The 25548-nt window shown below is 38.2% G+C and overlaps 1 pseudogene; it reads left to right on the plus strand.

The window, feature by feature from the left end:
• LOC117590010 overlaps positions 1-25548 on the plus strand; it is a 58482-nt pseudogene that overhangs the window by 30577 nt on the left and 2357 nt on the right.

Here is a 25548-nt window from a genome sequence, read left to right on the forward strand (position 1 = left end):
AGAGAATAGGTGACATACGGTCAGGTGGGTCTATTTAAGTGCGCATAGGTGTATGGTCAGCCGCAAGGGCAATGACCGCTGAGCTAATTTTTCCACACCCTACATATGCAAGCACCAACAATTCTTTACACAAGGCGCGGTGATATAATATATAAAGATGGTTTTATAGTTGCGCGTGAGATATATGTATATAAACAACTCGGTCCCGATCGCCAGGTCCATCCGTTTTTTTTCGCCTGCAGGCAAGGTCCGGTGGCACCAAAAAGAGGGACGGATGATCGTGGTACTGGAGCGGACCCCCCCTCCGAGACCGAGGGTCAGGCCAGGTCAGCAATTTCCTGCCACACGTGGATCATAACCTATGTACAGTACATACATGGAATTATGTAATAAGGTCACTTTTTCATTTTTTCTCTTGGCGTACCTTATCCAGGGGTTGGTTTTTTAGTTTTCGTCTTGCAGCCACAACACTTTTATATTGTTTTTTTATTTGGGTTATGTTCCCTTTTATGGTTTTGCAAACTTTTCACCACGTTTTTTTTGTTTTTGTATATTTTCTACACGCACATCAATTAAGTCTTCAAACCTTGAATGCAATTTTTGTTCTGTGCAGCATGCACTTAGCCTAACTATTTTACCCCTCCAAAAGCTGTGTATGAGAGAGCTAAGAAGGTTCTCGAAGGGCTAGCCGTAAGCTATGTTTGAAGAGAGAAAAGAAAGAAAAAGAGAGAGCTTTTCAAGATAACAGCTTCTGATCTTGCATGTGGGCTCTCGCTGGAATGCGTACAGTGGGGGAGGTTCAATATTTTCTTGATAAAATTAGAAGACTGTTCCCCAAAAACAAACAGACATTCTAACCTTTTGTTTTTGGTCTGCAACCTTCACAATATGTAAAGAATAAATAAAGAATTCAAGGGATTGCCTCTCTTATACATAATAGAAAAGAGACAACTAGATATTCATGTTAATAAAAAATAAGAAAACAGGTTAAAACATAAATACATTTGCGAGTTAGAAAGAGATAAATGGTATAGATTTACAATATTTATGAAAAGAAAAATCCTAATGATGAAGGAGTAAAGTCATGGATATAAAAGAACCACGCTCCTTGAACGATCATCAGTATCAGTTACAAGAAGCCAGCTGCATCATGCACGTCCATCAAATAAAACTTTTTCTTATTCAATTCGAAGAGATGATTTTCGATGAGCATTTGAAAATCCTGGAAAACCTCCTGGTTATTTTGGAGAATCTGGAGGAAAAGGAGCTCCAATACTCCAAGTTCGGGTTTCACTATAAGCTGTGCGCCTGGAGCGACGAAGATGCTACCGATGGACCTGACACATGTCTTTTGTCATACGTTACCGGCAAAGAAAGCCCAAGCTATAGACCGCATGCTTAAATATTATAGATTAAATAAAAGAATGAATCCAACTCCAAAAAATAAAGTATTTATTTTTTAACTAATTTTTTATAGCTTATCATTATAATCAAAAACATTTTTCTTAAATTGTGTTAAAAAAAAATTAAATGTTTTCTTTTTGCTTTTAAAAATTCCATACAGGATACAGTAATGACCACATGTACTTGAAAAATATCCTTGAAGTAGTTGTTTATTGAAAGTAAACTTTAATGAATTATTCCTTAATAATTTTAAAAATTCTTTCTTCTGAGGATATTCACCATACGAGTCAAAAAATTCTGCTGAATGCTTACTATCAAAGTAAAATGCAACCCAATGCGTTCCTGGACGGTTTGAAGAATCTGTGTTAGCTATTATTAAAGAAGGATATTTAGAAATTACTTTTGGGAGCCTATCAGAGGAATAAACTCCTTTAAAAATTGTTTTTGTTTTTGAATGCTTGAAAAGCAAATTATCGATTTGCAATGTATTCATTTTTACAGAAGAACACGTATGTTTCGATGTTTATCAATATCAATCATTGAGTCATATTCACAGTACACCAGACAAGTAACAGCTTCTGTAAGAGGCTCAGAAAAACGTCCTTCAATTCGGATGGATCCTTGAGAAATCAAATTTGAGCATACAGTTGAATTTTGATGGTCTGCAGTTAAGTCAAATGCTAATATAAAACCTTTTTTTTTCAAAAATTTCCTTTGTGATTTGCAAGCCTCGATCAAAATGTCTTATTCCACTTGATCTGAATAACATATTATATTATATCTAGAGCTTTGAGCATTTTCAGAATTCGATAAATCAAATTCAAGTGCCTGCGATGGTACTTGCACTCCATTTACCATTAGATTAAAGCGTTGAATTTTAAAATGATCAAAGTTGAAGCGATTTAATGTCCGATTTCCTGAATATGATTTGTTTTTAACCATGCAAAAAGCTAAGAAATTAGGAAGCTATCCAATAACTGCGTTGTCAATTGATAGCGTATTATTTCCTGGATATATTGTAAATGATTTTACTTGAACTTTGCTGTATGGATAAATGGCATTTTTAGTTTGTAAAACATGATGATGGGCCAATAAAATGCTTGGATTAATAGTTATGTGATTCATGCAAAAGTTGTGCTTCCAATATCTTAAGACTTGACTCAGTATCAGTTTCCATCAAATAAAATGCTGTTTTTTCAATGTTAAAAGTTATCCTCAAATCAACATTATTTTTGATTAATTTTGGTTGATTAAATATATCTCCATGAACTTTACCGAACAGCTCAACCTTATTACTGTTTTGAAATATATTTTTGAGCAGAATGTTCCCATCGGTGTTAACATATCGACCAGATATTAATTTTCCATAATTAGGATAATACCCTTGAGTAGCTAAGTGACTTTCACTAGCATCACTACCATAGTTTAAAATCGTTTACAAATACGATCTATAATGATAGTTATTATCGCTTTAAGAAACCAATATATTATTTAAATAGACTGATGAACTTCTAAACATTGAATGCAACTTAACTACCTTCAATGACACCATTATCATTTTTTCTTAGCTGTACAACAAGTCTTAAGTAAACACTTGACAGGTCTCGATATGTTTCACCATTTCCTAAGCACACGAACTCAATTGAAGAAGCACTGTCCAACGATGCTATGGGCTTGTATGAAACTTCTTCAGTTTTCAGAATAGAGCTTTGTGTGGGATGTGGTTCAAACAGATCCAATTCGCTTTTCATACATTCTATATGGGTGGTCATTTTGTTTTCGAAAAAATATCTTTTATATTTAATTTCTTGGATGATGTTTTCTTTATTGGTGATAAATGAGCTCGTTTTCTCATAGACCTTCTCTTTTTATTCTTTTTACCTTCACCATTTTGGAATCATGTAAATTTATTTATTGCTTTATTTGACAGATTTTGCAATGCAATTTTGCTTTGTTCTTGGATAATGTTTCTTAAGATAAGATAAGATATATTTTTTTTTTTGAGGTTTTATGTTACCGCTCTACCGCCACGTCGAGATATGTAACTTGTTACAGTTTTACTCCAATTTTGTCGATGAACTCGATTAAAGTTTGGTACGAGCTAATTTGTTCTTTTTCGAAGAATTTATAGATATTATTATATTTCCTTAGCGATGTGTAGTTTAGTCTTGTTGTGTTGTACTTGGTACAATTAAAAATTATATGCGATGCGTCATCGATAATATCGCAACTATCACAAATGTTTCTTGCGACTACGTGCATTTTGGCAAGTGTGTGCCTAACAAATGCACTGCCGCTAAGCAGTCTATTGATCCTTTTAGCGTCAATGGCTTTTACCTTATTTCTATTTAGGAACCATGGTTTTGTTGAGGTAGAGGGAAAAAGTGAGCAGTATCCTCTGCGTTTAACGCTGGCAAACTCGGTATACTCTCTCTCCCATTCTTCCTTCAGTATTCGGTGTATCTCACATATTGCATCTTTAAGATTCCATTTAACGACTGTATATTTTACCAGTCTGTGTGCTTCTTTGGCTGCTGAGTATACTGTCGTGTTCTGAGGGATGTTGGCGTGGGTATAAAATGGATTTCTACCTTCTTTAGGTATTGGGCTTGACGGGTCTTCTCCCTGATTTTATAAGCGATAAAATTATCCAGAATGCTCCTTGATAGTATTAGAGCCCCGTTTCTGCTGTCCGTTAGGATGGCGATACGAGAAAACCCGCGGGAAATAGCATGGTCCAAGGCCTTTTCAATTGCAAGCAACTCGGCGGACAGTGATGACAAGGTTTTGTGCGTGTAAAAGCTGTCTATGAAACCTGAGCTGTCGTGTAGGAAAGCTGCGCTAGAGTGTCTGTTAGCTACTGATCCATCAGTGTAGTAGGTCTCGAAGCCTCCCCTTGTCAGTAATGCCCTTTTTTCCCTATGGAGAACTAATATGCCCGCGTGGTCTAAGCTATGCTTGTTCTCAGCAGCCCCCTTAAAGAAGTCTAAGCCTGACCTAATTTTGGTGCAATGTGAAGTTGTACTCTCAAAGACCTCGATATTCTCCAGAATATCACCGAACTCCCGAAATGCCTTGGCGTAGCCCGTCTTTATGTCCCTGTTTAGGGACGCTGTCCTACTCGCTGGGAGGCTGTACGCAAATGCCTTGGCTAACTCTTTTGCCGCTAGGAATCTCATTCTGTATTCCGGGGGAAGTTCTCCTGCCATGTGGTAAATAATCGGGATTGGGGTGCAGATGATTAAGCCTAGTGACTTTCTAAGGTGGTGGTTACAATGAGATTCGATTTTGGCTAGAGCGGATTTGGACAAGTTGCTGAAAGACGAGCAAGCGTATTCTAGTCTACTTCTGACAAAGGCCTTGAAAACTATGTGCCCTCTCTTTGGGCTGATACCGTAATGGCACCCACTGAGTACTCTTAGGAACGCACAGGTTCTGTTTGACTCCGAAATGGCTTGCTCGATGTGCACTGAGGCTGAGTTGTTCGCTGAAATTATTCTGCCTAGATATTTTATCTGATCTACTTGCCTAATCTCTACTCCTTGGTGCTCAATGTTCAGCTCGGTTCTTCGGATGCTGAAGTGAACCACTTTGGATTTGGCTGGGTTGAAAGCAAGGTTAAGCCTGTTGCATCTTGCCTCAAAGCTGTCTATTTTTCCAAGGAGCATACGTTTGGCAATGGAAATCTCCTTGTGGAAGCAAATAATAAAGAAGTCGTCCGCATACTGAAACAGTAGGCAATTGCCATCGTTTATCTCGTGCAGTTCTGCGGTGTACAAGTTGAACAGAGTTGGACTGAGACAGCTCCCTGACTAACCCCCCTGTTCACCTCAACCTCACTCTTGCCCTTGATGAGTAGACGCTTGCTCAGGAAGCTGGCAATCCAGGCAGTGTGATTCGGGTCCAACTGCATGACATTCATCTTCTGCTCTAGCGTGTCGACTCTTACGCAGTCAAATGCCCTTTGTAGGTCAAGACAGGCCGCCACGACCTGATTCCCTCTCGCTTTCAGAGCCAGGACCTCGTTGATCAGGTCGTTGATGCAGAGCGCCGTGGACCTGTTCCTCCTGAAGGCGTATGATCTGACCGGCAGAAGCTCATGTAGCTCAGAAGCCTTGTAATATGTTCGTCCAGCTTTAACTTTATCAACCCCTCTATAGACTTAAACAGGGTGTTTATTAAGCAAATAGGTCTGTAGTTTTGGAAGGAAGCGGGGTCCGCATTCTTCTTGGGGATTGGTACCACCTTGATTCTACGCCAGACCTCTGGGATGTTGCCACTGAGCCATACCCTGTTTATAATTTCAAAGATGTTATGCTTTTTCGCCACAGGAAGTTGCTGCAGCATATTGAACGAAATGCCATCCGGGCCTCTCGCCGAATTTGGCTTCCTGGATTTCAGGAAGGACAGAAATTCCCCCATGTCCAAAGGTTCGGGGTCGCCTGGTCCAATCAGATTTGGAATGTTCTCTGGGGGTCTACTGCTTGCAGTGGAGGGGATGTCTTTGACCATTTTTAGAAAGCCATTGTCGTTTTCGTCTGTCCATGTGTTCCCTACGTTTTTGACTTGTCCGTATTTCTTAAGGTTCTTTACTCTGCTCCACATGGAGGGCGAAGAGGAAACCTCTTCTATGAACTTTGAGAAGTTTGACCTTCTGCATTTTTTAATCTCATTTTGCAGGTTGCGGTCGGCCTCTATGGTGACCCTGGCATCATCAAATTTTTTGGTGTAATAGTATTTTTGCCTGCACGCATTTCTCACGCGAAACAGTCTCTCTATACCCTCGTTCCACCATTTTTTGGCAATATACTTGTTGTTGCTGGGAATGGTAACTGTGTTCTTACTGGTCAGGGATTTGACCTTATCGTTGAGCTCTTGTAGATTGGTAAAACTGCTTGCTCCTAAAATACGATTTATTCAATTGTGCAGCACTTTCTTCTCTTGAATGGAGGCATCTAACCCTTCGACTGTTATGACGATTGGGAAGTGGTTGCTGTTGGTTATTTTGGATTTAAGGGCTTGCCAGTCGATTCTACCGACCCTGTGATTAGAAAAGGTGAGGCCAAGAACAGAGAATTGGGAAGGGTTCCTGGAAAACGTTGGAGATCCGTCGTTAAGACAGATAAAACCCGCCTCACGAGTAGCATTCTCGATGCTGCGACCCTTGCGGTCACTGGAAGGGTTTCCCCAGATGGAAGACTTGGCGTTGAAATCTCCTCCTACGACTGAAGGGTAGTCTAGGGACTCCGCAAGCTCGAACACATTTTTAATGCACGATTTGAATTGGGAAAGTGTCATTTGTATGCGCTGAAAATGTTGAGGTTGTTTTTGAGGTTCAGGGATTAGACCCGTCCTTTGCACAAAGTGCCGCAAAATCCGGGGAGAGTACCCGTGGGCGGCGAAGGCACTGTTTTCCACAAGTTTGTTTGCACCGTCGGCCGACCTACATACAATCTTGCACCTGCCATAGCCTATCCTCGCGACCTCCTCTATACCGCCAAGTCCCAGTTTTATCAACAGTTCAGATAGCTCGAACTGGTTAATTGCGATCCTGGAATTATTATCGCTTAGTTTATCTATATACACTACAAAAGGGCCTTTGTGGCCCTCGTAGTATTTGTTGTTGACGTTTTTGTTGTTGTTGTTTTTGTTGTTGTTGTTGTTTTTGTTGTTGTTGTTGTTTTTGTTGTTGTTGTTGTTTTTGTTGTTGTTGTTAGTTGTCGTTGTTGATCTTGTACTCACGGACGTCTGACAAACATCCACATCCGCTTTCTCTTTCTCACTTGTAATTGTTTTGGTAGTTTTGTTTTTCGTCTCTTTCTCTTTCAAGGTGGTTTTTGTCGTCGTAGCTGTTGTTTTTCCCGCCATTTTTACGCCTGCCGAAAAAGCAGGTCTGGGGTCTCATTCCCTCTTTTTTCGCGTCTCCACTAGGATCCTTGATCCTGTGGCCTTCTCCGTGGCCATCCTGGTCCTTCCTATGCCAGCCATGGTTCCGGATTACGCTGCACTAGCTTCCGTGTTACTGGCTTTGCTGGGCCGCCATTGCCGAGAGGCAAGGTTATCCGAAAAAACTACGGATTTACTGCCACTTTTGTCCCGCCGTCTTTATCAGGTTGTGGGGTAACCACAGGTGATCCTATTATTGCTTATTATAAGCGAGTTTCGGCTCAATTTCACAAAATAAGCTAATTTTTTACTTTCCGCGGTAAAACCGAGAAACACGCCTCTCCAGTGTTCAGTGTGAACTGCCTTTTAGATTCTAAGATAAGATATGATAAGATAAGATGTTGATAAGATCTCGTCATGATGACTATTTCTACTCTGAACTAATTTAAATTTGTAAAGTTTTATTTATAGCATTTCGATTCGTTTTCGGCGAAAAACAATCAAAATTTATAGCGGACTTATCTGATAAAAAGAATTTTATAATACATTTGAAACAGTTGCAGTTATGCATAGAACAAGGTATGATTTTAGAAAAAATATCGCGAGTATTATCTTTTAAGCAATCCTGTATCCTTAATACATCCCATAGAAAAGTAGCTAAGAATGAGTTTGAGGTAAACTTTTATAAATTAATGGTTAATGCTGTCTACGGTAAAACGATGGAGAATGTAGAAAAGCGACGTGAGGTCGCATTAATTAAACATTATAATTCAAGACAAAATTCCCCAGGGCTTAGACAACGCTATCTATGCGTAATAATTTTCATAATTTTCACAGTGTCGAAATCTTTGGTGAAAATTTAGCTGCCATTGAGTCCACTAAATCAAGAATTTGGTATAATAACCCCATATACATTGGAGTTTGTGTACTAGAACTTTCAAAATGGTTAATGTATGACTATTTCTATTATTTTTATTCTCTAAAATCCCAACATCAAAAATACTCTACATGGATACAGATTCATTTATTATATCATCAAGAGAAGATTTTTATGGTTTAATTAAAGACAATCCTAGTCGCTTTGATACCTCAAATTACCAAGAGTCAAAAATAGTCGGGATAGATCGGGGCAATAACAAAGAACTAGGTTTAATGAAAGACGAAAATGCGGGCCGTATAATGACCTCATTTGCAGGGTTAAAAGCGAAAGCATACTCTTATTTAGTTGCCAAAGATAATAGCACTGACCATAACGTAAAAAAGATTAAAGAAGTAAAAAAAGTCGGTAGTTAAACGATTAGCACATGCTCAGTATATTGAATGCATTAAACATAAAAAAACATATTATGGACAGCAGAGAGTAATCAGAAGTAGAGGTCATAAAATGTATACTGAAATTGTAAATAAGATAAGTCTAAATTATAAGGATGACAAAAGATTTATTTTATCCCATAATATTTCAACGTTAGCACATAATCACTTTGAAATTGTAAATATTATAGATCCTAGTAATAATAAAGTAATTTAAACTATTTTAAATATTATAAAAAAATAAAACAAGATAAAAAAATGGTGTCTTGCTGTTTAATTATTTTAATATACTTTTTTTATCTATCCAGGAATTGTGTGTTTCATCAAACCCTAACCATTTAACAAAAACTTGATCCTTCTTTCGTCGGATTATTTGTTCCACTAAGAAAGCAATTTCATCTTTCACTTTTTGAAGTTCTTGTTCATAAAATGATCCTTTAATCATTTCCCCCATATAGTCTTCCAGTTCATATGTTGCTGGACTGGTAGACGTTACTTTTGAAATTTTAAAAACCTGGGTTGTCCAGTTCGGTTCATATCCCTTTGTAAAAATACCCATATATTTACTTATTCTAACAGGATCACCAATGGAAAACTTGTGTTTAGGGAAAACATTGCAAAAATTGTATAAGCTGTTTTCAATATAAACTCCTCATTTTGCTGGTTGACATCTACAGGATTCATTTTTATGGTTCGATGATATGAATTATTGTAATCATTTACTAGATCTTTCAAGTTATGAATCCAGGTATGATTTCCCTGCATACTAAACATTTTCCACATACGATTTTTTAATTTTCTATTAAAACGTTCGCAAATAGATGCTTTTAGGTGTGTATATGTATGGTAATGGTTTATGTTATTTGTTTTCATAAGCTCAGTGAAGGAAGCATTAAAAAACTCCTTTCCTTGTTCAGATTAAATATTTTTAGGTTTATGGTTAGATAGTTTTAATATTTTCTTCATTGCTGATAGCACATCTAATTCTGTTTTCGACTTAACAGGAGCTGCATATGCATACTTTGAGAATGTATCAATAACGGTTAGCAAATATCTAGATCCTTTATTTTCCTTACAATAGGGTATTATTTCAACTAAGTCGATCTGCCAAGTATCATTAATGCCCATTTGAACGAGTTTACGTCGGATAAAGTTTTTTCTGGCAGGCTTATGTATTTTATTCACAACTTGTTGCTTACTCATTTTTATTTTTATTTTTGTTTTTTATTATTGTTTCTGGATGATTGCGTATTCAAAAGTGATTGATTAAACTCAAGAACATCGCGAATCGAATATACATTTGTTTTGAAATTTCAAAGCATAAACGCGTTAAATCTATTTCAACATTTTTATCATAAGCACCGTCTAAGTCAGATAGTTGAATATCAAATTTTTGTAAAGCAGCACATTTAGGAATAATAATATTATAGTACAGGAATGTAATTTGTTGCTTAAGTATCGTATTCCAACATAAAAATGTTTTAAAAAATATACCTAATCTTAAAAATAATCTCCAGGACTCGCTATCAAATTCAATCTTATTTCCAAACTGATTTATTATAAAAACATACTGCTTATCGGATTTTCTGAATCTAAAATTACATTTAATAGTGCTCAATAGGGGATGATCTATAATTGTATCAGGCATCAAGAAATCATACTGATCAAGTTTTATTTGAATGTACTCCTTGTAGGTAATCAACTGCATCCATTCATCTTTGTCTAGTCCAATGAAATTGTTTTTGCTTTGTTGCATCCAGATCATTGGTGTGAATTTTCTTGTAGTTGAAAACCCGCATTTTAGTTTTAATTTATATACTACATAATATTCGAGCGCGAAAATGACTTCGTGGTCTTGCTTCTTTCTGGTGGACCTAATTCTTTTTGATTGCAGCGTGTCCATTATTCTGGACGTTGATATGCAATGACTGCACCATCAAGTGGCCCATGCGACACCAAGCCAAAGCCTGTTACGCGCGGAACCTAGCAGAACGCAGCCCTCCTCCCGCCCAACCGACCGAGGGGCGCTGCCGCATGACGCGCGGCGCGATTAACCGAACCGGTCGCGAGCATGCAGGAAAGATAGATGTTAGGCTAATATTCGAGGAAAATTAGATCTAATCATAACTAGACTAAGCTAAGCAAGCAGAAATTACCAAAATCAGAAACAAGACAAAACTAAAATGAAACTAACTACGGGAGAGGTAGGCTAGTATAAGAGATTTAAGAAGAGGAAGGGAGTTAGTTGAGGATATAATGTGGTAGAGGGAATTATAATCCGAGCATAAAACCCTAAAGGGTTCGTGTGAGGCATAATTCGATCTACATAGTGGAAGGAACAAAGGAATAAAGTTTCTAGTGGGTCTAATGGGAATCGTAAAGTTTATGCGGCTCAGCAAGTCAGGGCTGTCTATATCCCCCTTGATCAAGTTGTGCATAAAAATTACACCAAGCATTTTTCTACGACTAACTAAGGATGGAAGATTTATTAAGAGAAGTCTACTACGGTAGGATGGCAGTCTCACAGTTGCATCCCAGTTGAGGCCCCGTAGGGCAAATAATAAAAAGTTTTTCTGTACTGATTCAATACGGTCCTGATGTATGTTGTACTGAGGGCACCATACACATGAGCCGTATTCTAAAATCGGACGAACAAGCGAGATATAGAGAGTCTTCGTTATATAGGGGTCCTCAAATTCCTTTGACCACCTCTTTATAAACCCAAGCACACCCATGGCTTTATTTACCATGGTAGAAATGTGTTCAGAAAACTTTAACTTTGGGTCTAGTTTAACACCTAGATCATCAACCAATGTAATTCTCTCAAGAGAACTACCGCAGAGGGTGTAAGGAGCCAGGAAGGGGCTGGAGCGACAAAAAGTCATAACATTGCACTTCGAGGCATTAAGTTGTAACATATTTGCACAGCNAGATTTAAGAAGAGGAAGGGAGTTAGTTGAGGATATAATGTGGTAGAGGGAATTATATAAAAAAAGAAGAGGAAGGGAGTTAGTTGAGGATATAATGTGGTAGAGGGAATTATAATCCGAGCATAAAACCCTAAAGGGTTCGTGTGAGGCATAATTCGATCTACATAGTGGAAGGAACAAAGGAATAAAGTTTCTAGTGGGTCTAATGGGAATCGTAAAGTTTATGCGGCTCAGCAAGTCAGGGCTGTCTACATCCCCCTTGATCAAGTTGTGCATAAAAATTACACCAAGCATTTTTCTACGACTAACTAAGGATGGAAGATTTATTAAGAGAAGTCTACTACGGTAGGATGGCAGTCTCACAGTTGCATCCCAGTTGAGGCCCCGTAGGGCAAATAATAAAAAGTTTTTCTGTACTTATTCAATACGGTCCTGATGTATGTTGTACTGAGGGCACCATACACATGAGCCGTATTCTAAAATCGGACGAACAAGCGAGATATAGAGAGAGAAGCAATATATCCCCAGGAGTTTAAGGAAACTGGTGGAGAAATATTTGGGTTCGTGTGGGTACCGAAATAAATGGTACCATCTTTACACAAGTCTTTTGAAATTGAATGGGTCTAGTTTAACACCTAGATCATCAACCAATGTAATTCTCTCAAGAGAACTACCGCAGAGGGTGTAAGGAGCCAGGAAGGGGCTGGAACGACAAAAAGTCATAACATTGCACTTCGAGGCATTAAGTTGTAACATATTTGCACAGCACCATGACTGAAAGCTATTGAGATCAGATTGCAAACGAGAGTGAAATGAAATGTCCTTATACTGGACACAGAGTTTAACATCATCCGCATACGTAAGTACTCGAGAATTTGTTAATACAGAAGGCAGGTCATTAATAAAGAGTGTGAAAAGTAAGGGGCCTAAATGGCTACCCTGTGGTACTCCAGAAGTAACCATAACAGGTAAAGATACGGAGTTTTTGAAAAGGACCCTTTGAGACCTAGAACACAGGTAGCTAGAAATCCATCTCAACAGATTGGGCGGAAACCCTAGAAGGTTGAGCTTTTGTGCAAGAAGAGAATGGTTTACGGAATCGAATGCCTTACTGAAGTCAGTGTAAATAACATCCGTCTGCAAGTTACTTTGGAAGCCTTTAATTACAAAGGAGGTGAACTCTAAAAGATTAGTGGTTGTTGATCGTCGCCGTATAAATCCGTGCTGAGCTGGAGATATAAGTGATTTGCAGAGATGCTGCAAGTGCGGAGTTAAAAGTTTCTCGAACATTTTAGGAATAGCGGATAACTTAGATATACCTCTATAGTTTTTAGCGTCAGACTTGCTACCTTTCTTATGGAGAGGAATTATAAAGGATTCCTTCCAGATGGGGGGAAAGCTAGAAGAATGGATAGATAGAGTGAATAGTTTAAGCAAAGGTCCGCAGAGAGACTCGGCACAGTACCTGAGTACACAGCCGGGAACTCCGTCAGGGCCCGGTGAGAATACCGGCTTAACTAATTGAAGTTCATGAAGTAAGGAGCCTTCATTTAACAANAATGAAATGTCCTTATACTGGACACAGAGTTTAACATCATCCGCATACATAAGTACTCGAGAATTTGTTAATACAGAAGGCAGGTCATTAATAAAGAGTGTGAAAAGTAAGGGGCCTAAATGGCTACCCTGTGGTACTCCAGAAGTAACCATAACAGGTAAAGATACGGAGTTTTTGAAAAGGACCCTTTGAGACCTAGAACACAGGTAGCTAGAAATCCATCTCAACAGATTGGGCGGAAACCCTAGAAGGTTGAGCTTTTGTGCAAGAAGAGAATGGTTTACGGAATCGAATGCCTTACTGAAGTCAGTGTAAATAACATCCGTCTGCAAGTTACTTTGGAAGCCTTTAATTACAAATGAGGTGAACTCTAAAAGATTAGTGGTTGTTAATCGTCGCCGTATAAATCCGTGCTGAGCTGGAGATATAAGTGATTTGCAGAGATGCTGCAAGTGCGGAGTTAAAAGTTTCTCGAACATTTTAGGAATAGCGGATAACTTAGATATACCTCTATAGTTTTTAGCGTCAGACTTGCTACCTTTCTTATGGAGAGGAATTATAAAGGATTCCTTCCAGATGGGGGGAAAGCTAGAAGAATGGATAGATAGAGTGAATAGTTTAAGCAAAGGTCCGCAGAGAGACTCGGCACAGTACCTGAGTACACAGCCGGGAACTCCGTCAGGGCCCGGTGAGAATACCGGCTTAACTAATTGAAGTTCATGAAGTAAGGAGCCTTCATTTAACAAAGGGCAGAAAATGCCATTAGGGTTGAATGATTTTTTATACCCGGTACTCAAAGAGTAAATAGGGTATATTGTATTTGTGCGAATAACGGTTGTATGTAACGCACGGAGGAAGCGTTTCCGACCCCATAAAGTATATATATTCTTGATCAGCATCAATAGACGAGTCGATAGAGCCATGTCTGTCTGTCCGTCTGTCCGTCTGTGCGTCTTGTTTGTCGGCTAGTTCTCAGAGACTATAAGAGCTAAAGCCACCAAATTTTGGCTCCGGACTGCTGTATGCTCACACTGAAACCAGTGTATTTCAAAAATGAGCCACGCCCCCTTCCGCCCCCGCAAAAGAGCGAAAACCTCCCAAATCTACAAAAATCTCCCAAAAACGCCATTCCGTAGAGAAAGGCCATATCTATCAGATCACCAAATTGGGATCCGATCGGATCCTTATTATAGCCACAATGGAGAAATTAATTTCCTGTGGCTAAACCCACCCTGTCCAGCAGCTTTTGTTGCTCTTTTTATATTCTCTCATTCACACTCTGCTTCTGCTTCACTCGGTCCCTGCCTCCGCCCTCCCCCTGGCGTTGACTCTTCCGACTTTTAACCAAGACTCGGTTTTTAACACTCTGTATTAGAAAAAGAGTGACCATCAAAGTTGCGTACAAGAAATTTTCATAGATGACGCCACTTTCGAAAAATTTGCTGTGAAACCTAGCGGTCCAAGAATGTACCAATTTTATTGCTGTTTTAAATATCTCATAAATTGGAAAATATTAACTGATCCAATTTGTTTGATTTATTTTATTTAGCAGGCTCTTACTACGTGTTCTGTAATGTGAACGATATCTAGTGGTTGGCGATGTCTTCTACATCTAGATGTAGTCCTGAGTGCCGGGTATAAAAGTTGTAACGCGTAAGAAGCGTCTCACACGTCCCTTCTCGTTTAAACTAAGAACTCTTGCGGAATTGGGTTTCTCATTCAGTTTCTTACAAAATCTTAAGCCGACATGAACTCGATCGACAGGAATTCAAGCTTGATAGTTGATTTTCAATATATCTTTGGGAATAATAAACAACTTTTGAATTGGATCATGAAATGATTAAACATCAGAACATGTACCGTCAGACCATAAATGGATTGGACTGGTCAAATGGTGAAATATCGTATTTAAGTTTAGGTGAAATACTATCACCACTTAACAGATTTAGCACCGTAATAGTACGTGGTGGAATTAAGAAGAAGTACTTGTCTAAGTATTTAACAAATAACATTATTGATATTGATATAGGAAAAAGTCTGACCTTATTTCCTAATTATTTTACCAACTGTAGAATTCACAAAAAAGTTCCTCTTAGATGTGCACTAAATAATGCTTTTGTTATCTTGGAAAATTCGAACTATGATGTATACTGTAATGGTGAAACTTATGTATAGAATATAAAATCCCAGTATGGATTAAGCGATTGCATAAAGTAGTTGTTTAAAATGGACTCCTTTAAGCGTCTGTTTGGAAGTGATCAACGCAAAAGAGGAAACACAGCAGTTGTTTACTGCAATTATTGCAGTTCTGATACTCATTACGAAAAGAACTGTCACAAAAACGCGATCAGGAGAAACCTAAATAAATTGTTTTAAAGGATAGAAAATATTATATAAATAAAATAAATAAAACTTATTAAAAAAACATTAGCTATGTTTAAACAATTTATACATCCTTTTACAATGCTAATTTGACCTTCAGGGTCTGGAAAGACAACGTTTTTATCAAATTTAATAAGCAAAAGGAATGAAATGCTAAGTATTTCAATTGATCGAATACTGTGGTGTTATGGTGAGGAGCACGCAAAGCCAAATTTCAATAACATCGAATACTATAAAGGAATTCCTGAAACAATTAAAAATTAAGCTAATGAACCCATTCTTTTAATATAAGATGACTTGATGATAGGTGCATTTAATAAAAATGTATGCGAGCTTTTCACGAGAGGATCTCACCACAGGAACTTATCTGTAATAGTAGTTACACTAAACATATTTCATAAATCATCACATACACGAGATATTTCTCTAAACACAAAAACCATTCTGCATTCAAAAACCCCAGAGATAAACTGCAATTTCAATGCTTGGCAAGACAAATTTATCCTGAGAACTCTCAGGAACTATTTAAAATATATAAGGAGGTCACAGATGAGCCACATGGTTATTTACTTATTGACCTTACTCAGGGAATAAATGATCTACTGAGATTTCGAACAGCTATTTTTAATTCTGTGTACACAATTAGCTTTGCTGATGAAAATGGTTTACAAAAAGAATCTAAATCGATTGAAAGCCCAACATTTATTGTATGTGCTCAAAAGGGCCAACCACAAACTTCGAAATGCAATTATAGGTAATTGTGATATTGAGCTGGTGAAAGCATTAGTGGAAATAGTGTTGAACACATTACAAGGAAATCATAAGATTTCAAAATCTCAACTCTGTGCTCTCAAAAAGTATAAAAATGCATTACGTTATATTTCATGCCCAAAACGTTCAATCAATTCCAAGAGAAAAGTTCTCATCCAAAAGGGAGGACTTTTACCAATTCTAATCAGTTCATTGCTTTCGGAGATTTTTGGAAAAATATTGAACAATGCTTAGAAATACGCATCAATTAAGCAAAGTAATTTTAATGCGTCCGAATGCTTATCAAAAACTAATAAAAGGTGAAAATGAAAACGATTTAATAAATATAACATTTTTACCTATTTTAAATGATAAGAAAACTAGTGACTATAATAAATGGATCAAAATACGTCAAGAATTGTGTTACTACCAAAATAAAAAAAGAAATAAGACAATGGAATAAAGTAAAGGACACTTCATTTTTAGAAACTCCATTTTTAGACACTCAAGTATCAAAAATACAAGCAGTGTCTAAAGTAAAGCTTACCGATAAGCAGCTAAAACTAAGAGCAAAACTTAAGCGGGATAAAAGTGAAACAAAAACATTACAAGACTTGAAATACGTAAGCGGACGCGAAAAGTTGAGGAGATCTGTTAAAAACAGAGAACCTTTCAAATTGGAAAAAACAAAATTAATTGGGTTTCCTACAATTAATAAACGGTATAGAACATAAAACAAAAAATGACATTTACAACACAGTTTTTAGTTACACTACTCAGTAATGATTCGTTAAATGTTTTTCATGATAACGTTAAGTGTGCATTAACAAACATTGTAAATAGTCCTGAAAACATGAATGACGAATCTGAAGTTGGAATCACAGACTTATATCTTAAATAATGTACACCAGTCAATCATAATAATTCCTCGATTATATCTACAGAAACAACAGAATTCGTTATTAGCTTAGTAAATGGTGAAACATTTAGATATGAAAATGAAACAATTGAGTCTGAAGTTTTTGAAAATGGATTGATTTTTGTTTACACTGACATTATTAAACCAAGATGTGTTGGAAACAAGAGACCCCGATGTCTTCGAGTATTATATTTCAATGACAACTCATACAATTCAAAAATATTGAATATTATCCTATTGAAATATGGTCACCAAAGGAAATTTCCATATTAATTACTGATTCCAAAGGATATAAAGTACCATTTGAATCTTCAACAGTTCCAATATTTATTACTCTACACTTCCGAAAACGAATCGAAATGCTATAAATAAAACTTTACAAATCTAAATTAGTTTAGAGTAGAAATAGTCATCATGACGAGATCTTATCAACAATATTATTTAAATAAATGTGGTGGTGGGTTAAATCATATAGGAAGTCTATATGTGATACCCAGAGTGCTCCAACAAGGTAGAGGGGAATTGGAATTTTTCGTAGTGGGCTTTTTAATTTAATAAAACCACTCTTCCTTTTGGGGATAAACGCTTTTAAAAATCAAGTCTCTGAAGCTGGAAAGGCTGTAATAAATGAGTTTGGTCGAAAACCTTTAAGAAACATTATCCAAGAACAAAGCAAAATTGCATTGCAAAATCTGTCAAATAAAGCAATAAATAAATTCACATGATTCCAAAATGGTGAAGGTAAAAGGAATAAAAAGAGAAGGTCTAGGAGAAAACGAGCTCATTTATCACCAATAAAGAATAAATCAATAAAGTTCATCAGTCTATTTAAATAATATATTGGTTTCTCAGAGCTATAATAACTATCATTATAGATCGTATTTGCAAACGATTTTAAACTATGGTAGTGATGTCAAGATGATGAAAATCACATTCTGCTCAAAAATATATTTCAAAACAGTAATAAGGTTGAGCTGTTCGGAAAAGTTCATGGAGATATATTTAATCAACCAAAATTACTCACAAATAATGTTGATTTGAGGATAACTTTTAACATTGAAAAAACAGCGTTTTATTTGATGGAAAAGCAAATCAAGTGTTTCGTTCCGTCCCTTTCAAATGAATCTGCGGCACTATTTTATTTTGGGATCGGTTCAAGTGTTTCGTCCCGTCCCTTTCAAATGAATCAGCGGCACCATTTTATTTTGGGATCGTTTATCTCTTTAGGTTTTTTGGTTTTATGGTTTTTCTGTAAAAGGTCCTCCTAGCCCCTTGACTGTTAAACTCATCTGACTGCAGATCAAAAATACTATCCATAACTAAGCACGATAAATCTTCTGTATGTATGCGGGACAGAGCATCTGGAACTTTATTCTGACTTCCTTTACGATGCTGAATTTTAAAATTAAACCCTTGAAGCTTTAAGGACCATCTGGCTAACCGGGAACTAAGATCAGCTTGGGTCATTAGCCATTTTAAGGACGCATGGTCTGTAATAATGCTGAACTCTTGCCCTTTGATATAGACCCTAAACTTCTTAACAACTAACACAGCTGCCAAACCCTCTTTTTCCGTAACGATGTAATTTCTTTGACATTTGTTTAGCTTCCGTGACATAAACGGTACAGGCACTTCATCGTTAGCTTCATTGTTCTGCATCAAAACGGCTCCTACACCCGTGTTACTTGCATTACAGTGTATGCTAAAGGGTATACTGTACTCATGTGCTTTTTAATAACTCAAATGCGTTTTGGGCTTCTTCGCTCCAAACAAAACAACGCTTCTGCTTTAAGGTATCCGTTAAAGGTGTCGCCAGTGCAGCGTAGTTTCGGATAAATTTATGATACCATCCCGTTAAGCCTAGGAACCGACGAACTTGGTTAATTGAACGAGGCACTGGAAAGTCGGGAATTGCAGTAATTTTCTCTGGATCGGTACTAATGGTACCGTTTCCAATTATGTGACCTAAATACTTGACCTCTTTCAGACAAAAATTACTCTTTTCCACATTTATAGTCAAATTTGCTATTTTCAATTGGTTAGCTACAGTCCCCACTACCTCAAGATGCCTTTCAAATGTGTCAGACACGATCAAAATGTCATCTAGGTAGATTAAAACTTCATTGCAAGTTTGCTCGGATAATCTTATCCATGAGCCTTGACATGGTATGAGGTGAGTTAGTTAAAGATCTAAACTCGTAATGAACTCGGCTTTGGGTAATCTTGCCAGAATGCAATCAATAAGAATATGGGATATGCATCTTTTACTGTGAGGTCGTTAACTTTCCTGCTATCTATACACAATCTAACTTTGCCAGGCTTGCGCACTAACACTACTGGTAAAGACCAACTACTGCTCGATTCTTCTATGACCCCAAGGCTAAGCATGCGATCTAACTCGTCGTACATAGATTTTTCTATTGGTGGTGAAACAGGATAATGACGCTGCTTAATTGGTTTTGCATCCGCCACATCCATCGAATGTGATATTAATATAGTTCGTCCAAAACCTTTTATAGCCTTCGAAACCGACAACTGCTCATTTAAAAGCGAAATTGGAGGCAAGTGAAAAACAGACCAAAAGTCAATACCTAGATAGAGGTCTCCCGATAAAGAAGGAACTAGGAAAAAAGTGATCTTCCTGACTTCGCCTCTATAGGCAACCTCGGTAGTCAGACGACCAACTATGCCTTGCGAATTACCATCGGCAGTTTTCACTGAGGCCGATAACCGCTTTAACGAAGTTGTCTCTATTATTTCTTTAGTAAGCTGTCCGCCCATGCAGCACACAGAGGCTCCAGTGTCCAATAAGCCTACTACGGTTTTACCATTAATGTGACTTGAGCATACGGACGTATGCATGAAGTCATGAAGTTTCCCAATTACCGTCTCTAAAATCATCTTGCGTTCGGCCCTATTTCGACTACTCTACGTAATCGAGAACGAACTACCCTTTTGGTAGGGATAAAATTATTAATGATATTATCTATATTCGGGTTGTGGCTGGTATTCGTTGAGGTAAAAACTTTTGAAAATCCTCTAATCGGTATTCGTCCCCTTCGAGACAAACTGTTTGCGTGCACTTCTCGAAGGTGCACGCGCTCCTAAGTTTTTTGTAGTATTTGAGCAGCAACGGCGACAGTTAGGCTTGTAAGTATCGGCTTTTCCGTAACCAAAACAGAAGACTCGTCGTTCTGCTAAACACTCCTGGTAACGGTGTCCCTTTGCTTCACAATTCAAACAAGTAGCGTCAATGGCAGCTATCTCTAAGTCTTCATTATCTGAAATTCCGGATTCAGAAACAAAGTCTGTTTGCACTAACGCACTAACATTCTGATATTTTGGCTTCTGTATGGCGACAGAAGGTTTGTGGACCGATTGAATAAAAATTTCGCGTGTTCGCACAAGGTGTCGCAATTGGGCAATGGTGGCTGCTGGCTCATATAAAACCTCAGTAAGAAGATTTGCTCGTAGAGTCTCTAATAAGGACTGCTCAGACATAGGCTGTGCGAGCTTATCTGCCAAGGATGCGATCACGCTGTAGAAATCATCGAACGATTCGTTTGAGCGCTGTTTGCGACCTTCTATCTCTGTGCGGATTATGCGATCAGTGCGAGAATCTTTAAATTGCTCTTTTAAAGCAACAAATAACTCGTACCAATGAATCTGAGATACACTTTTGTGATATCACTAGTACCATTCACAGGCCTTGCCTTCGAAATAGTTGCTCGAATTGAAAGCTTATCTGACTTATGCGGTCAGGACGAAACTCAAAACGTAGTGGAGTTTGGCTAGATCTTCCATCAGATCCCCCAGTTTGGGCAGAATTTGTATGTGACTGTGAATTGGACAAAGCATGCGGAAGATAATGCTGCTTAACGTGAGTCCCTGTTGGCATCGGTTCTAGTATGTTTTGAGATCTCACTCCAGGTGCGGCTGTCGAGCTTGATTGTAAGCCTAAACTAATAGCTTGGGTTATTCCCTCAGTTAACTGAGCCATTGCTGACGTCATAGCCAGCGTTTGCTTTGCCATTTCAGCTGAAACTGTTGCAGCTAAAACTGTTTGCAAATCATCCCTCGCGGCTCTATTACTCGAAGTGGAAGTATCCCCTATCTCCCGATCATTTCCAGGGTCAGGCATGGTTGTACATTCGGTTTGTTTGGATTTCTATCTAGTAAGAAGTGACTGAGCGACGGAAGGTGCTCTGGGATTGGAAGTTGAGGCACGTTCGGTGTTAAAATTTGATACTGATGTTGATCCCGTTCCTACCTCTAAAGCCTGTTTGCACACTGGACAAAGTTTTCTTGGCCCGTTGGCTGAATTAAAGCAGTCTGGGTGGAAGGTGTGACCGCATCTCGTCACCAATGCTAAATCTTTATTTACCAGGTTTTTCGAACACAAATAACAAAGTGTCTCAGTGTCTTTTAGATTAGGGAATTTTTCTGGGCTTCGGTCACAAGGCATCTCTCTCGATCCGAGTAACTAAGTAATTACATTTTTGTTTTGTATAATAGTGAGATTAATCAGAAATAAAAGTAACACAAAACCAAAAGACAATAAAAATGTGTCTCAAATAAAAATTGTATGGGGCCATGAGATCGTTTTCATATGGTTGTAACGGTTTGTAATGGCTTATCTGATGTGTGCTAGTTAAATTAGAAGAGAGTACAATACAAAGTTTAGAAGGTAGAATAAAGTTGAGCGGTTAGTTTTAGCTAATCTTAGCTCAATAAACACCAGCTCCCCCTATTCTATGGAAAACCACAGCGATGGCGGTAAAGAACATATGTTGCCTCGGTAGTGAACTTATAGGTGAAAGTATCACAATTCCAAAGTGCAACGTTAGGGTATGATTGTCACACAGCTGGGTAAGCGGGATGGCCGTATCTCTTTCGCCACGTATAACCAATAAACAACGCATACTCGGCAATATAGACAATCACGCCAGGATACGAATGTATTTACAATTATAGATTTCGGAGTTATAAGCAACTAAGTCCATAACGCGTCCAGAAATCTTTATGAACACATGGGTTAACTGCTTAAATTGAGTCTCGGTCTTAAAGCAGCGGCTCTGCTGTCGTCGGCTGGGGGGGTTAAAAAATACCACTGTGCTACCTGCTCGCTTTGTATATACATTATTACATTAAAATTCGCGTGCTGGTTTAGGCCAAGCACAGGTTCGATCGGATAGACAGAAAGAATAGGAAAACACATAAAATTGACTAGTTATGACACTGAAAGATGTTGTTGCAAGAGCCGAGTTGGTTTTAGCAGTTCTACTAATGCGCTGGTGTTGCTACGACAGCTGATTGCCCACCCTACCATGATCATCTTAGCCGCAAGACCAAAAGAGAGGCCGATGATCCCTTGACCGAACTAACACTCTACCCTACTTCCATACTACGTCGAGACATGGCACCAACAATCCGAACAACTCGAACATATTGAAATTCAAATTAAATCTTATTTGTTATAACAGAATTCTCACAGCAAAAAAAAACGTATAAAAGGGAATTTAAGTGTGCTTCACAACAAGGGTATCACAAAACGAGAAGGGACGTGTGAGACGTTTCTTACGCGTCACAACTTTTATACCCGGCACTCAGTACTACATCTGCACCTTAGCGGTGTTTCGTCAAATTTTAAATTTTTTCTTAATCTGTCACTACATCTACAACACTTCTCCCGCCAACACGCTCCGTTAATGATCCAATCGGATTCCAATTTCCAAAATTGTAGATTTGGGAGGTTTTCGCTCTTTTGCGGAGGCGGAAAAGGGCGCCGCTCATTTTTGAAATACACTGTGTTTCAGTGTGAGCATATAGCAGTCTGGATGCAAAATTTGGTGGCTCTAGCTCTTATAGTCTCTGAGAACTAGCCGACAAACAAGACGGACAGACAGACATGGCTCTATCGACTCGTCTGTTGATGCTGATCAAGAATATATATACTTTATGGGGTCGGAAACGTTTCCTTCTGTGCGTTACATACAACCGTTATTCCCCACAAATACAATATACCCTATTTACTCTTCGATTACCGGGTATACAAGAAAAGTTTAAGAAAAAAAAAAAGGTAAAAGTAATATATGTATAAATAAAGAAAATAATTAATGGTTTGAAAGTAATTAAATTTAAATTCACATAAGTAAATGTCGAAAAAATGGTTAAAACTATATTAGTGTGCTCTTATAAGAGCTCTCTCCTTCCTCATTCCCTCTCTTATAATCTTTGTAACATGCAATAAAAGTAATTTGTTTTCCCCTTACGTGCATATCTCTTAACCTTCCATCTCCAAAAGCGCTTTTTTCGATGCGAGGCGGCGAATCTGTTGCACTTTTTAAAAAGGGGAGAAAAAATAAAAGAAAGCACAAACACAAAATCTAAGGCGAAGAGCTAATACTTTTTTTTTTCTTCGCTCTCGCGATCTTCGTCTTCTCTCTCTTTTATGCTCGCATATTTTTGGCTCTCAACGCCACTGTGGTGAATACCCGACCATATTAGAAGAGAGAGACATGCACGAAGAACAAAAAGGGAAGAGGAACGTCGATTGCACCAATTAACGGCGATTTCTAATGCTCCACACCACATTAAAATTTTTAACCACTTTTATGTGACTTTTACATTCCTCGGTAATCACTTAATATTTCATGCTTATGCATATTAATGCTTCACTTAACACTACCCAACTTATTTTACACTTAGGCTATGGTGGGACAAAAAAAAAATAGAGATATGTATATACAAATTTAAACGAAGGGTTATTTAACCGACATTTCTCGGTTAGAAAATCGCGGCTTCCCCGTCCAGACGGTGGCTGGTGGTGAATTAAACTACTTCTCGTTCAAGGGTGAATGAACTTGTAGCTTCAATGTAACAGATTTGCAGTAAGTACTAAGTGCCAATCTGCACTTGCCAAAACGGAAAACAAAAGGAAAAGATAAAAGAAAAATAATGTTGATTCTACCGTTTCACAATTTTCTGCTTAACAAAAACAAACACGAACAAAAATGTATGGCTTATTTGCGTTTAGCTCTTGGCGGCTGTATTTCTCTTCAGGTATTTTCTGAATATCTTTGTACAATTTTCAGCCGCGGTTTAAGCTCTTTGCACTAAAACTTGGGTTTGGTCTGAGAAGCGACTTGATCGACTCACGTCCAGAATTGAAAAGACCGTGACATTAGCTGAACTTCCTGCACACCCCGGTTAACAGCGAAATTGGGACATACGCAATTTCCAAAATGTTAACATGATTACAAATAAACCTTTCTACAGTTTCTGAGTTCCACGTACTCAATCATGGCGATTCTTGGTGCAACAACTTGATGTTCCAATACGACCAAGAGGGTTGGCTCAGAGAAACATATTTCGTCGATATTCATGCTCTATATGATTCTAACCTCCGCCAACGGCGACATAAAGATACAAAAGTTTGACCACTTCATCCATTACTACCACGAAAAACTCACAGAAAACTTGACACTACTAAAGTACCCCAAGAGCCTGCCGAAGCTGAAGAGCCTCCATCAGTCCATCTTGAGTTACGGGGACTGGAGTACGTATCCACTAGATTAGTTACAGGATGATCCTCACGTTAGATTATACTTAATATGTTTTTGTTTTAATAGTTTTCCCGATAGTAACCGTTCTCCTGCCAATCGTGCTGGTCGCCAATGAGAATGCTAACATTATGCCACACTCATGCTTAGAATCGGCATCGATGTGGAGCTCGATGGTAAGTACTACCTGGAGACTGATACCATAACTTATAATAAAAATGGCAGAATGTACATACACAGCATGTAGAATATTGTTTATCGCTTCAAAGAGAGCCAGAAGAACTTACCGCTGTTTGGCTACGGTTTGGGTTCAGATAAGTAATCGTTAAATGTCTTCAATTTATTTATAACCTTTCACAATACAAGTTTGCTGTTGGTATTTCACAATAAAAATAGCAATTGCATGCATTCGAAAACTAACAATGACTGACCAAATTCTAATAATCTTTCGCCACTTCTCCCCTCTTACAGACAAAAGTACTAAGGCCATAGCCTTCATGCTGAAGGTTCCACATACAACTCCTCATATGGAGCAAATGCTGGCCATGGCAAACTTCTTCAATACTGAGAATTTGGCTTATGTGGCTCTACAAAGCCAGGGGACTGGACGTCTCATTGGCACCGCGAGCCCATAGGCTAGACTCCAGCGAAGAGCCAAAACTGGCCAATACCGTGCTCATGAACGATCTGGGTAAGGACGGTTTTAAGAATTTGAATCGTCGGGAGTGCCTCAACTTGGAGCAAACCAAGTTTGCCCTTCGAAAACTGGCCCAATACCATGCGGCCACCGCAATGATGATTGAGGTGAATGGCCCTTTTCCAGATGTATTCATGAAAGGTATGCTC

This window comes from Drosophila guanche, unplaced genomic scaffold (genome assembly GCF_900245975.1).
Source record: "Drosophila guanche unplaced genomic scaffold, DGUA_6, whole genome shotgun sequence".
Taxonomy (NCBI): Eukaryota; Metazoa; Arthropoda; class Insecta; order Diptera; family Drosophilidae; genus Drosophila; species Drosophila guanche.